Here is a 15603-nt window from a genome sequence, read left to right on the forward strand (position 1 = left end):
CATTATGCCCACTCTGTTGCCTTTTGCAACCAACCTGCACTTGTCTTTAAAGTCTTCAACATAACAACCATCAGGGTTAAACCGAACCTGCGAACCCTGCTCAATCATTTGGCCAATTGAAACTAGATTCTTTTTTATGTTCGGAACATGAAGTACATCTCTGCAAGGTACTTTACTTTGCCATCCTGCATAGACAATGGCACATCTCTAACATGGGCAATTGGATTAGCAGTGTCATCCCCTGTTTCCACGAAACCTGGTCTTTCAAGGTTTTTCATCTCCTTGAACCACTCCCCATGACTTGTCATGTGGTTTGAAGCACCTAAAGAATCAACGTACCATACATCATCTTTATGTGGTGCTTCAACAGTTTCAGACATGGCATTAATAACGACATGCTGTATAACAAACAACCTTTCATTATCTTCATTGTTTCTGCTTGAGGATGCATAGTTGTTTTGCTGCAATTTCCTATTTTGCATGTCAGCCTGCTTCTTATAACAATCTGCCTGCACATGTCCAGGCTTACCACAATAAAAGAATCCACGTGTATCATTATACTACCTTTGCCAATTTTCACGACCTCTTTGACTCCCCCTACCTCTGAATTGGCCTCTTCCACCTGCATGTTGTTGTTGTTATGAAGTCTGGGACTGTTGTTGTTGCTGCTGTGCTGGCCATAATTCTGAATCCCTATTCGGCCACCTCCTTGGCCGCGTCCGCGGACTCCTCTACCTCATCCTCTTCTTGAACTTGTGTAGAAGGCTTGTTGCTCTAAACTATTTTTGTTTTGTGAAGACTGTTGGTCTTCACCCAAGCTCTTCTCTTCTATAATCAACATAGACACTAAATTTGTGAAATTGGGAATGTTTTCCCAAGTCTGAATAGACATCTTGAATGCCTTGTATTGTGGCCCGAGACCACGTAGACAGACTTCCACCTTATCATCATCATCTACTGAAACGCCAATATGCAAGGGATTCCATAATACCCTTGATCTTCAATACATAATCATTCATCACAGACATACTCTTTTTCTCCACAGTATGAAGTTCATTCTTCAACTGTATCTTTTGTGCCTTGGTATTCGTTTCATAGAGTTTTACCAAGGTGTCCCACTCCTCCTTGGGAGACTTGGCATCCTGTATGTGCCCAATCATGGTGTCCTGTATACTGATAGAGAGCCAATACATAACTTTTCTGGCTTCTTGGTTCCAATCCTTAAACTCTTTCACATCTGCAGCAGTCGAATTGATCTCCGGTATCTCCGGTGCCTCTTCATGCTCACCTTCTATGTAGTCCCAGTAACCCTTTCCCATCAGGAAATTTGTCAACCTAAACCTCCAAGCATGGAAGTTGTTCTTATCAAGCTTCTCAACAATCCAGTTTATGCCATTATTTGGCATCTTTCCAGACACACAAATTTACCAGAAATAGCACTATGGTTTGTCTTGCACAAACTACTGTATTTTTTGCAGCAGTACTGTACTACACTCAAATGTCACAACTAGTGACCTCAATGTGCATACATACACCCAATGGCAACTGTTTGACCTCCTTGCAGCACACACAATGTCTACACAGCCAATCTGTCTTCTTGCAGTTCTTAAAACAGAGTTCTGCTGTATAGAATCGATGACTTACCCGTAGTGCTCGAAATCGCCTGCTGTCCGAAAAACGGAGGTCCTAACGTGCTCGAAATGCGTTTTCGGCCCGAAAAATATCGTTCAATAGGACAACATAGTTGCCCTGTAGCTTTACTCTCGCGAAGAAAGCTCCTCAATTAGAGATCGTTTGCCGGTGCCTCTCGTAGAGCTCCCGACAAGGGTGTAGTCGCCAACACAAATAGGGAAGAGTAGATGAAGCTCTTACCCTCGTACCACTTCCTGTGCTTCTCCTGCTTGCAGCTCAGCCCTTAGCATGAACGAGGCTGTGATACCATGAAAAGATGTAGGGGAGAAGAGAGCTTGAGCTCTTGCAAGCACACACACACTCACAAAACCCTAAAAGAGAACACACAAGGTGAGAGGCTGAAAATCTTCTTCTTCTTCACACAACATTCAACACACCATATACAAAGATAAGAGTACACACGATATGAAAAGGTACTCAACCAAATACATACTAGGGTTCTCTACAGTGTGAACCCAACTAAATGAGCTGGCGCTATAACTATGCCAGTCTCTAAAATGGCTGTCACACAGCCTGTCATCCCACTGGCCGCATATCACCCATGATCTCACCAACCATGCCAGTGGTGTAAGTGTGGGGCCTATCCCCCAAGCAGGTCATCAGTGTCCACCGCCTCACTAGATGAGCTCGATATCTCAACAGGAGAGTGAGAGCAAGTATATGCATGTTGTTGGGAAGCATGGATCGAGCTCTCCTAATGAAAATCAACTTCCTAATGAGATACTAATCTTACTCTAATGACAACATAACTAACATGACTAATCTAAGGTAGGTGATACCGAAGTAAACTCATGATAATGAGTGTGTGCTAATTAAATTTCACTCAAGTTAATTAGACTCCAAGATAGATAACTTGGACACATAGAGAAACTTGAGATAGGTGCTTTATTGTCCATTTCTTGAAATGTCCCCCTTTTGTATGAGGAGAATACAACTTGGCTTTGCTAGCTCACATGGGATAAATGTTGCTTGCTCATGTGGCAGTTTGCTAGTTCCTTGTCACTCCCTACCTTTCTTGTGTGCTGCATGGCACCATACTTCTCAACACCCCCCCTTAGTTCCATATTATTAGGCTACTACAAGGTGGTCAGATATGAGGTTTACAAATACTTCACCCCCCCTTTTAATGTAGGTGGTATGTGGATTGACATCTCCCCCCTTGGATGCTTTAATAAATAATCTCAAGTGGTCATGATTTTTTACATTTGCAAAACTTCCCCTACGTGCTCTCTAGCTACTCTTACGTGGTAAAGCATGCTTTCAAACACATAGACTTTCCTACGCATTTGATGCCTTACAACATATGGTTTGATTAGGTTAGGGTGGTGGTTGGTAGCTCCTTTGATGCTTAGTGTTGTTGCTTGCTTGATCTTCTTGCTCTTGATTGATGAAGATCCCTTGTTGCTTCCTTGGTTTGATGTAGATGTGGTAGCCTTCTTGGTTGCTTTTGACCTTGACTCCACTCTTTTCTTCTTCTTCTTGATGATGTTGTTATCCTGGTTACTTTGTAGTGTCCATCGTCACTTGGTGTTATCTTTTTCTTAATGTTGCTTTTGGTGTAGACCTCGTGCTCTTTGCCACTTGCTTATGCACACATACACTAGCATACTCACTTGCTTGTAGCATTTTTACAAAGGTTGTACTCTTCTTTTTCACACACATATATAATCAATCACAAGCGTGCTTATTTGCCCACATACAAAGCTTACATTCATTTTGAAGTTGTAATTTCCTTTGATCATCATAGAGATTTTTTATGAGAATTTTGGTGAAAGTCTTTTTGTTGATGACAATCATACAAATGCCCACCATATCGATGTCGATGACGTTGATGTCAATACTTGTGGAAGCTTGTGTCAATGGAGCCCATATCAATGAAGCTTGATGAAGTCAACATCACATTTGCATTGAAAACCACTTACGAATGATAAACCCATGTGAAAGGAGGCCCAATAGGAGGCAGTGCTATTGGCCATGTGAATACCTGCTTGTTGATAAATGCTCTCTGTGAATAGAGACTTAGAGGATAGGTTTTTTGCCTTAGCCAAAAGTTTTTTTTTTATAAATAAAACCTCATCTCTTTTGCGCTTAGTGCCGCATGCTATTGGCCATGTGAATACCTGCTTGTTGATAAATGCTCTCTATGAATAGAGACTTAGAGGATAGGTTTTTTGCCTTAGCCAAAAGTTTTTGTTAAATAAATAAAACCTCATCTCTTTTTCGCTCAGTGCCACGTGCTATTCTACAATCGTTTTGTGTTGCATTTGCTGGCTGGAGACTTGCTATAGTGTATTTCTCGGCCTAGCTCTTAGAGATGTGCACTTGTTTTAGGCTCTCAATACTCTGATAAAGGGGCTGGTGCTAAGGACATTGGTTAGGAGCCACAACAATGGTAGCGTGGAGGGCTACTAGAGACGGCTATTGGGAGTTCTACACACTTTGGACACTTTGGAGATGATGGTGCTACTTAAAGCTCTATTTTTCTCTATGCCCTCAAGAACATCTCTTTCTCTCTCTCAAAGGCACATATGATAACCCTAAAAGATAGAACATGATCTAGCTAAATAACCTTTAATCTAATGCTTAAATACTCTCTAACCTCTTAAGATAATCACTTCTTGCTAGAAAACTGCAACTAAGCTAAGCTAGGAGAGCTAGACCTAGGATTTGATACCATTTTGAGTAGCATGGATTAAGCTCTCCTAATAACAATCAACTTCCTAATGAGATGCTAATCCTAATCTAATGAAAACATAATTAACATGACTAATCTAATGTGGGTGATACCTAAGTGAACTCATGATGACATGTGTGTGCTAATTAAATTACACTCAAGTTAATTAGACTCCAAGATAGATCAATTGGACACATAGAGAAACTCGAGATAAGTGTTGTATTGTTCATTGCTTAAAATATCCCCCTTTTATATGAAGAGAGTATAACTTAGCTTTGTTAGCTAATATGGGATAAATGTTGCTTGCTCATGTGGTAGCTTGCTAGGTCCTTGTGTCACTTCGACTCACTCCCTACCTTTCTTGTGCTCCATGGCACCATACTTCTCAACACGTGTATATGTCAAAATGATAAGGTGTATGTTGGAAATACACTCCCTTGAATTTGGGACACCCTTTTGTCTATTGGCTTACCCTTTATTCACTCTCTACCATCCAATTTTCCCTTGATTTTGAGTGCACATTTGCACTAGTCCTAGTGTGCTCATTGGCACATGCTCTCACATGCTTGTCATCACTTACTTTTTCAACACCCCCCTTGATGATAGCATGGTCTTAAGTGTACCTCAAGCTTCCTCATCTTTTTCAAGCTTTGTGAGCTCCCATAGACCTTTCCTCATTAGCACCTATCAGGTGAAGAACCCAACCCTATTGTTAAATTTGATCATTTCATTGGTAATATGCTCCATAGTTAACAAATGAAAATGATGCACGTATGGATAGGGATTGCAAGGTCTTACCCTTGAGCCTCTCAAGAGCAGTGTCTACTACTTACAAAGTGGTTTTGGCCTTCAATGCAAATGAAGTATGATTAGTGATAAGGCCCAATTTTCCCCACTTTGACTATGTTACCAAAATAATGTTTAACCTTGATGTGATCACTTAAGATATGAATGGGAAAGAAGGAAATGTTATCCAATGTAGAATAATACCCTAAACAATTGATTTAAGCACCCAATTTTACTATTTTAACTTAATCACTCTATTAATAATAATGATTAAGATAAAAATAATGATTAAGAGATTTCAACTTTGGAGGGTCTAATTGAGCTCACATGGGGAAAAATAAAAAAGGCTTTTGAGAATAGGGGTGTTACAATAGAAGACCTTGAAGCAAGAGATCCATCCGTGCTTTCTTGGGAAAACTTGAATTTGTGCCACAACTTATGTCTAATTAATCGATTCTCTCGACGTTGATTTTGCACCAAACTAGACTATAGGGTCCTTAGATCAAATACTAAGGAGCCCTAACAGGGCTCATGCCAATTGACCAAGAAGGGAGAACCAAGCTCTGCTCTGCAGATGGTAGATTTGCATAAAAATCGGGAGTTGAGGTAGCGAATCCATGAATTCCTCTAGTGAGGCTGGGCTAATAGGTGTGTAGAGTAATTCCTCCTTTTGGGATTCGCTTATCTCTATTGGCTTACCCTTCATCCACTATCTATCGTCCGATTTTCTTGTTGTTTATGAGTGCACATTTGCACTAGCATAGTGTGCTCATTAGCACATGCTTATCATCACTCACTCTTTCAACAGCTCTAGTGTCAATCAATGAGATTGAGTGGCCCAATGAGGTTAACATCTCCCAAGATAATAAGTTATGACTAGCTCTAGTGTCAACCAAGTTTGGCTACATAGCTATGTGGCCTTCTTGAGAAAATTCTAGCTCAAATAATTAGGGTTCATTGTTATTTTTGTTTGCGCTACATCATGAAGGCCAGCTTTGTGTACAGAGATTTGTACACCATTTTAGCCCTCTAGCCTCTTAAGTTCCTTTTTTTATCACCATTGACATGCTCTAGATTTTTTATTATTTTACCTTTGTTTCTTCTCCTTTTTACTACGGATATGATAGAGTATATCCTAAGTGAGGAGTCTAGTTTTCTACCATTGGAAGTATCCTTCCATCTCAACTCCATCCAAGGTCTTTTGAGAAGTGATTTGTGACCAAGTAGGGATCTAGGCCTCTATACTTAAGTTTTTATTTTTTCCTTAACATTATACCTGAGTACAATGCTACCTTCCTTCATGCATTTTTCTTTACATTAGTTGTTGAACCACTGTGCTTATGCCATATTTTTTCAACTATCATTCCATAATCAGAACATAACCTTTGCTCACTCAGTTGCTCTAAGATAACCAATCTCTCTATTAGAGGGTTAAATTAAAGATCATGCCTAGCTACATTTGGAGGCTAAAAAGTAGTGTTCCATGATTGCACAATCAATCCCAAATGTGAGGTGAAAAGGTATGTTGCTCATAGCCACCTTGTAGGTGATGTGGTTAGGCCCATAGAGCAGAGTATAGCTTCTGCTCCCAATCATTTATGTATGCATTTATTATCTTTATTAGGATTGTGTACAATGTTTTGTTTGTGCTTTTTGTTTGGCCATTCTCTTGTGGGTAGTAAGGTGTTCAATTTCTGTGATTTTTTGTGCACCATAAGAAATTTCTTGAGCACTCTCCATGGCTACTCATCACTATCTCTAGTGGGCAACCAAAAACAAGTAACACATGTTCATGACTTGGTGGTTGATCTTGCATCAACTTTCTATGTAGCTTTGGACTCAACCCACTTGGTGAAAATAGTTGGTGGCATATGATATATAGCAGCTCCCTTGGGCTTTAGCAGTTGGTGGGGTATGTGGTAGTATAGTTTATTTCCACATTATTGTGTTATATATCGACTAAAAAAAACATGGTAGTCCAATTTGTGTTCCCCTAGTTGTGCCAACACACATCTAATCGCAAAATTAGAAGCATCAATGTATATAAAAAAGATTAAGTCCAAGATAGGTACACTAGCCAGTGTATTCTTAAGTTTATTATTATATGCTTTTTGAAATTCCTCTTTCTATTTAAAGGCACTGTTAATAGATAAAATAATGGCCTTGCAATTTTGGCATAGAATATAATAAACCTTCATAATACCCAACATGGCCCATAAATCTTTGTACTTCTTTATAATTTATTGTAGGTGGAAATTTTATAGTAATTTTAATCTTCTTATCCATGGAAATGTCATTCTTGGACATGATATATCCTAAGATTACCCATGCATTACCCAAAAATGGCATTTCAATGGGTAAGGATATCCAAATAATTAACACCTTAGATTAAAAAATCCATGAACCAGTGTGATATCTTCACACACTTAATAAAAAACACATATATATCACATGAATATAGTGTCCAATCAGTTGTTTGGAGACATGCTTTCAAGCAATATGCATCACACACATAACCAAGGTAGTGTAAATCATTATAAGTTCCATGAGAGACAATATCACGACTCTCTAGTCAAAACTCTGTATAATTAAATTTCTCTAGCCTTATATCTTGGCGAGATTTCTCCTATTTCTAGAATGGTAGGGGATCTTTTTGTAGTTGAAAATGATGGTTGGGCACTCCCCATACTCCCCTAGTTATCTCATAGTTGGTAGCCCACCATATATCTCATGTAACTAGAGCTAACTGCAACCATGCAATATTTATGCAACTACCTCTACCATCATATGATCTTGACTACGTTAGAGTAAAAAGTTATCCTGGTGGAATCGCTTGTGCTTTCCGGGTAAGGGGAGTTTTTCCGGGTTCGGTTTTGGAAAAACCGACGGATTAGTCTCTTGTCTGGATATCTCATACTTAGTGAACTAACCCTTCTCATGTACAATTCGCTTCAACTAATAGTCTCCATCCTTATCTCTTCATTTATTTAATTTTCTTGGCCTAAAAATTAAACCTTGGTCTATCAACCTTGCCTATTTAACCTTAGGCAATTTATTGTACACATTCCCATTTACAATTGCCAAGATTAAAATTTTGCACCTAAGCATAGGTTTAATTTTTAATGTGTGGGGATTATTTTATTTATTATTCTTACTTTAATTAACTTATTAAAATTTAATAGAATTTTTTAAAGGCCTTTTTTCTTTTTAATCCAATTAATGTGTTGGGGGGGCATGTGTGTGGGTCCCAATAAAATTATACACTTTATCACCTTAATCTAATTTGCTTAAAATTAACCTTACCTCTTATCCATATTTTTTCTCATGGTCTTGATCTTTCCTCATTAATTTGACACTTCTCTATTTATAGTCTCACTCTAGAATATTCACCATAAAAAAACAATACCCCTTGTAAATCTATCGCATGGTAAGAGGTATCTTACATTCTCCCCTGCTTAAAGAACTAAGATGTCATCATCTCACAAATTGGGGATAATCCTCATCAATTCTTCCTCTCTCTTCCAAGTGTCAATTAGGAAAATTTTCCACTTAACAAGATACTCTTTTAAGAGGCTTTTCTCTAACATCTAAGATCACTTTTGGTTCTTGTTCTACTTGTCCTTAGGTCAGAAAAGTAATTGCTCGTATTGGAAATATGACTAGGATCTATAACATACTTCTTTAGTAGACTAACATGGAAGACATTGTGGATTCTCATATATACGAGGGAAGTAAAAGTTTATAAGCTTCATATCCAATCCTCCCGATGTAATCACATATGATCCAAATAACTTCTTATACTTTTCCATAGAGAGAGAAGTTCTCTTGGGTTGTTTGTACATAAATAAAAAGAATATCACCTTCTTTGAATTCCATGTTGGATCTTTTCAAATCAGCATATTGCTTTTAGATCTTTTCAGATCAACATATTGGTTTTATTCATTCTAGGCAAAGCCTCTCTCTCTCTCTCTCTCTCTCTCTCTCTAACACCATTAAATTGGTATGACCCACTATATATATATATATATATTGGATCATACCAATTTAATGGTGTTAGGAAATCTTATCCATATATAGTACCTCAAAGGGACTCATTCCAATGCTATGATGAGAAGCATTATATGCAAACTCTACTAAATGTAAATAGTTCATCCAACTCTTGGGTTCTCTTCCACAAACCACCCCAAGGATATCCTTGATCACTTGCTTTACCCTCTATGTCTATCCATAGGTTATGAAATACTAAGATCAAGAGAGGTACCTTGGCTTCAAAGAATGCGGTCTAAAATTAAGATGTAAATTTGGCATCTATATCACTTATAATTCTCTTAGGCAATCCATGTAATCCAAATATATCTTTCAAGACAATTTGGCAATATCTAAAGCTATATAGGTCTTCTTTACGTGGATTAACTAGGCAACCTTTGTTAATTGATCCACCACTAGCAAGATGGAGTCATATCTTGCATATACTAAAGGTAATCTAGTGATAAAGTCCATACTTGTGCATTCCCATTTCATATTCAAAATGTCCAAAGGTGGCAACTTCCCTAGCATTTTTTCTTTTTCGGCCTTGACCTTTTGGCATGTTAATCATTGTTGAACATGCTACAATACATCCCTCTTAACTTCAGACTAAAAGAAACTTTTCTTTACTGATATGTAAGTTTTTACAAATCCTTCTATAGGGCTGTTCATGGGCCTCACTCAATAATCTTGTCTTCCATTCTCCACCTTTGGTAGGAACACATAGCCGATTGTTGAAGTACATGCAGTCATCTTCTAACCTATACCCTTGAATTTTCTTTATCTCTTGGCTGTCTTGCTCTTCTACTTAAGTAAGGCAATGATAGGGGCACTGAATTTATATAGTCTAATTTTGTCCTTGATTTTAAGGAATAGAACTTATATTTATCATGAATTAAGGAGGCTTTTGTACTGAGTGCATTTGTGAGGCGACCATGTTCTCATTTCCTAATCTATATTTAATCTCAAAGTTAAACTCTTAAAGAGTTTTCATCCATCTTCTTTACCTCATACTGAGATCACTGTGAGTAAATTTCCATTTTAAGCTCTTATGGTCAGTTTAACAAGGTGAATTTATAACTAAGAAGATAGTGTTGCCAAAGCTTTAAACCATGCACTATTGCAAGTAGCTGGACATAATAAATTCTCTCATGTGTCCTTAACTTTTGGGATTCTTATGCTATGGGAATTCCTCCTACACAAATCCATTGGCATTAGTGATAACTTCAAAAGTCTTGCCAAGCTCTCTAGTAACTTTAAGACATGATTTGTTTACCAATGTAGATTTTGACTTATTAAAGGTGCTTTGGCACATAAACATTTATTAAAATAGAACATCCTTGTTGAGAAGAAGTGTAGCTAAGGGAGAATAAATTTTAGCATATGGGTAGATAAAATTCAATACCATCATTTGGAGCTAGAAATCCCCTAACTTCATACATTATTAGCAAAAAGTTTGTGCAAGCTGAAAGTCTCCAAAACTTTATGCACATGCTTCTCATGGTAAGCAACATCTTTAAAATAGACCAAGATGTCATTAAAGAAGGCCAAACCAAAATCATCAAGGTGCTCTTTGAAGATCTCTTACATACCGATCAAAGGTAGCAGTAGGGGCATTTGTCATTTCAAATAGCATCACTATAGATTACACCTTTATCAGTCCAACTGAAATTCCATCATTTAACACTATGAACCCTAAATATTTAATATGATCAATAAAGAAGGTACACCTTCATCAGTTCAACTAAAATTCCATCATTTGACACTATGAACCTTGAATATTTAATATGATAAATAAATAAGGTACACTTACATTATTAGCAAAAAGTTTGTGCTTTTGAGCATATTGGGTATTAAAGTAAGCCTTGTGAATATCATGCTTCTTAATCCTAATTTGATAGTACCATGACTTGTGACTTCAAGTTAATCTTAGTAAAACATGTGCTATATGCAATCGATATAAAGCTCATCTATCTTGAGAATGAGGTACTTATTTTTTATGCTTAAGTAATTTAGTCCCCAATAATCAATACATAACCTAAGAGTTCCATCCTTCTTCTTTTGGAAAAGCACAAGCACACTCCATGGGGATATACTAGGTTGAGAAAACCCTACTCTAATTGGGAAATGCTTAATGATGTGGTGGTGCGTAAAGGTGGAGAAAGACTATATTTTTTTTGGATTTGTGGGAGATGAGGCTGGTGCTAATTGGTGAGCTATGTACATAGTGTACAATGATGGTCCTCATAACATTATGGAGGGGAGAGAATGGTCTTGTTTGTTTCACTGTGGGAACAAAGTTTGCATATTCACACTGTGCAATATGTGGTTAAGAATTTCTAAGATGAATACAAATGTCTTTGTTGAATGTGGCATTGCGCATTGACTGAGGATGATGCACTTTCTCAATATAAATACATTCAATCATGGTGGATAAATGGCAAGGTGGTAGATGGAAATATTCCACCAATGGAATTCTGGCTTATGTATTAAGAATTTAATGCTACATTATTGACAACCACTTGCTGTTGGTTTTCATGATGTTAGGAGCTCAATGACACAAGTTTGGCACACATACCTATACAACAGATCTTGTAGAGACAAAACATGTAAGTTGGCTAAAGGTTTGAAGGTACCATTAACCTTTAATGTATCTATGTCTAATCTTGGCAATCTAGTGTTACAGAATGTCAAGAAACATGTTTTCAATGAAGGAAAACACCATGGTGCTGGTCCAAGCATGGCAAAGTTGATTCACATGGCTAATTCCTCTAAGGCTCTTAACCCCATTTTAGCTAGCAAAATAGTTACTAAAAACGTTAAGAGGAACACCTATATGTGTACAAGCACCTTTTCTTGGTGAAAATATAGTAAAAATGCATAAATGCAAGCTATCAGTCATGAATGTGGAAAATGATAATTTATCACATCGACCAGAGTATGTCACAGAGAATGTGCCAAGGAAGAGGGGTGGAAGAAGATTAAATTTTCCACCTCCACCTCCTTCTCCAATAACTTGCCAAGGAGATATGATAGCACCAGTGGAATATAAAGGGGTGATTGAGAGTGATATTCATGATTCCATGTGGGCTATTTGTCATACTTCTTTGAAAAGCAAATCACATGTCAAGGATGGATGGGTGGACAATCCCCGGCAAGTGTAAAAAGGCCATCCAAAACTCAGCACCACATGGTGTCCTAACTCCTTTGTTCTATGGTACGAGGGAATGTTTTGCTGGTCATTGTCGTCAATTCATGTGGTTTTACAATGACACTGTTGATCACACTTGGGCTATTTGTAACTCTATTTGTAATTCTCTAGCAAAACCTCCTACCATATGACTTATTCATGGAGGAACAATCCTTACCAATTTTGATATTAGATTGCTAGAGGGTGTAGGTTTTGTTTTGTAAAGGGGTCACATTGGTGGTACAAATGTAGCAGGTCAAAGGTCGACAAGATATAGATCAGAGATTTTAGAGATGGTAGCAAAGCGTATAAATACATCACTTACTTTAAATTCTACTATTTATTAAGGCAGGTGAACATAAGGTCTTTCTACTAGAGACAATAGAATCAACATTATGCAATGAAAAGTATCAAATTATGCTTGCAAAATATCATGCATACACATGTCCAGATTTTCAAATAAGATCAGGGCAGGGAAAGCCATATGTTGCTTGCAAGCACCTTTATTTTTTGTTCCTTCATGTTTTTAGTTTAGACATACGCCATAATATGTTAATGCATCCACCATCTCTTAAAAAGGAGGATCTTATTATGATGTTTGGCACAAGGAGAACAATCCCTGCTTCCTTGTGTGACAACAAATTTTATAGTACAACTAGTTAAGCATGTTTTCATGGTTGTATCAAAATTTTAATATGGGATTTTACTTTATATCTTTCAAATCAAGTGTATTTCAATGAGCACTATACATTTCCATGGTCTCAATAATTAAGTGGTCTTGTCGTAGGAACCTTAGCATCTAAGTCATGTAGCAGTTGACTATATGTGACATCAAAGTCAATTATACTCCTTACTCTCTCTACTTAATACTATGTATGTATGCAAGCTACAAACATATGCCCTTACTCTCTCTACTTAATACTATGTATGTATGCATGCTAAAAACATATGCCCTTACTCTCTACTTAATACTATGTATGTGGTGCATGCTAAAAACATATGCCCTTTTTTAGCATGCATCATGCTAAAAAGAGTGATCTATTTTTAGCTTGCATGCATGGGGCTTCCTCTTATAGAGGGCCTCCACCCTTTATCTCTCACCAGTTAACATCACAACATAGCTCTCTCTCCCTCCCTGACTCAGTGAACAAATCTCTCCCTCCCTCTCTCTCTCTCTCTCTCTCTCTCTCTCTCTCTCTCTCTCTCTCTCTCTCTCTCTCTCTCTCTCTCTCTCTCTCTCTCAGCAAAGCTCTCCCTTTCTTTCTCTCATAATGGCATCCACAAGCACTCCAAGCCTCACTATGACCAACACGTTGGAATGTGTGCATGCATCTTTTAAAACACAAATCAAAGAAAAATCTGAGAAATGGGAGGAGCTTAAGGAACATTTCCAAATCACTTAAGAGGCACAGAAGGCATGGGAGTTGGATGCAGTTTACCTTTCAGAGATCAAGATTAGGAATATGGCGTACTTATGGGTATATCAATGTCAACAAGGAGGAGCTCCTCCATAAGGAGCTTACTAGTACAACAGACCTCAAACCCCACAGAGGAGGATCTTTGTGAGTCCCATTGTTAGATATGAAGATAAGAGTTAGATGTGTCTAATGAAAGAGGGGCCCTTTAATTTCAACGGGGATTGTCAGATGATTATGCCAGAAATAAGTAATTCTAGTGGTTTCGTTTCCTTTGAGATGTTTTCTAGTACAGGTTTGTAGATGCCAAATGCATCTTCCACCACATTATTGCACTCAATATACAAAACATGCTAAGGTTGCCGAGAGTGAGCCATGATTCAAATGCCAGAGAGGTAGAAAGAACAACCTTGGTCCCACTAAATCGATAAAGCCTCACTAGACTGATGTCAGGCTATCGCATGTAGTCACCCTAACCAAAGCAATATGTGCATATTTCTCTTTTTTACAAGCCAAACGGTTTTATAGAGGTAGATATAAGGGTACTCCTTAAACTCTAACGAGCTCATTAAAGAGTAAGATTCAAAGGCCGCGATACAAAATTTTATAGAATTAGTATACAAAGAATTGGAGAAATTGCTTACCTTGGGAGGGTAGTAGATATTTATAATTGTAGTGCATACTTTTTATTATAATCGTCTTCTACATTTTTAGGTTTTCAAATTCTCTTACATCATGCCTTAGTATTTTGTAATGTTCTATTAAGAGAGAGAGAGAGAGAGAGAGAGAGAGAGAGAGAGAGAGAGAGAGAGAGAGAGAGAGAGAGAGAGAGAGAGAGAGAGAGCACGTGTGTGTGTGTGTATGTGTGTGAAAGAAGACTACAAATTTTTTGAGAAAATGATAATTGAACAATAGTTGTAAATTATGCATGCCACCTGCCCCCCCCTCTCTCTCCATGCATAATTTACAACTATTGTTCAATTATCATTTTCTCAAAAAATTTGTAGTCTTCTTTCACACACATACACACACACACACACGTGCTCTCTCTCTCTCTCTCTCTCCCCCCCTCTCTCTCTCTCTCTCTCTCTCTCTCTCTCTCGCGTAATGTAACAAACTAAAGTTGTGGGTAGAAATAAACAATATAAATAAGAAGATAGAGAGAGAAAGAGTGTGAGCAAGTGAGTGAGAGCTTAAGATAACTGTAAAAAGCAAAAACAAAAGAAGACAGAGAGAGAATGAGTGATTGGTAAGGTAAGAGAATGGAGCGTAAATAAGATGACACAGAGAATAGAGTGATATTGGGAGATAAAGAGATAGTGAAAGGAAGAATGGGAGACATAGAGTGAAAGAGAGAGAGAGAGAGAGAGAGAGAGAGAGAGAGAGAGAGAGAGAGGGAATATATATATATATATATATATAGAGAGAGAGAGAGAGAGAGAGAGAGAGAGAGAGAGAGAGAGAGAGAGAGAGAGAGAGTTAGGGACAAGTATGAAAAAGGGGGGGCGAGAGAGACAGAGAGGACATGGAGAGGAGGAGAGATAGAAGGGGAGTAGCTAGGCAGTGATGGACAAGAGGAGCTGGGCGACAATGGTGGTGGTGGTGTGGTGGAGGTGGTGATGGTGCTCGTGGTGGTTAAGGATTTATGAGAAAATTTGGGTTTAGCTCTTGGAGAGTTTGACACATGGAATCCCTCCATGAAGCTCCCTTAAAAATTACACTCCATAAAAGAAGTCCTTTCCTTTGACTTTCTATGTTGTCAAACTCTGCTAGCTCAAACTCACTAGAAAATTGAAACAAGCATGGGAATCCCTTTTTTG

The sequence above is a fragment of the Cibotium barometz genome, chromosome 26, assembly GCF_041138505.1.
Source record: "Cibotium barometz isolate CiBa-2024 chromosome 26, ASM4113850v1, whole genome shotgun sequence".
In the NCBI taxonomy this organism is placed as follows: Eukaryota; Viridiplantae; Streptophyta; class Polypodiopsida; order Cyatheales; family Cibotiaceae; genus Cibotium; species Cibotium barometz.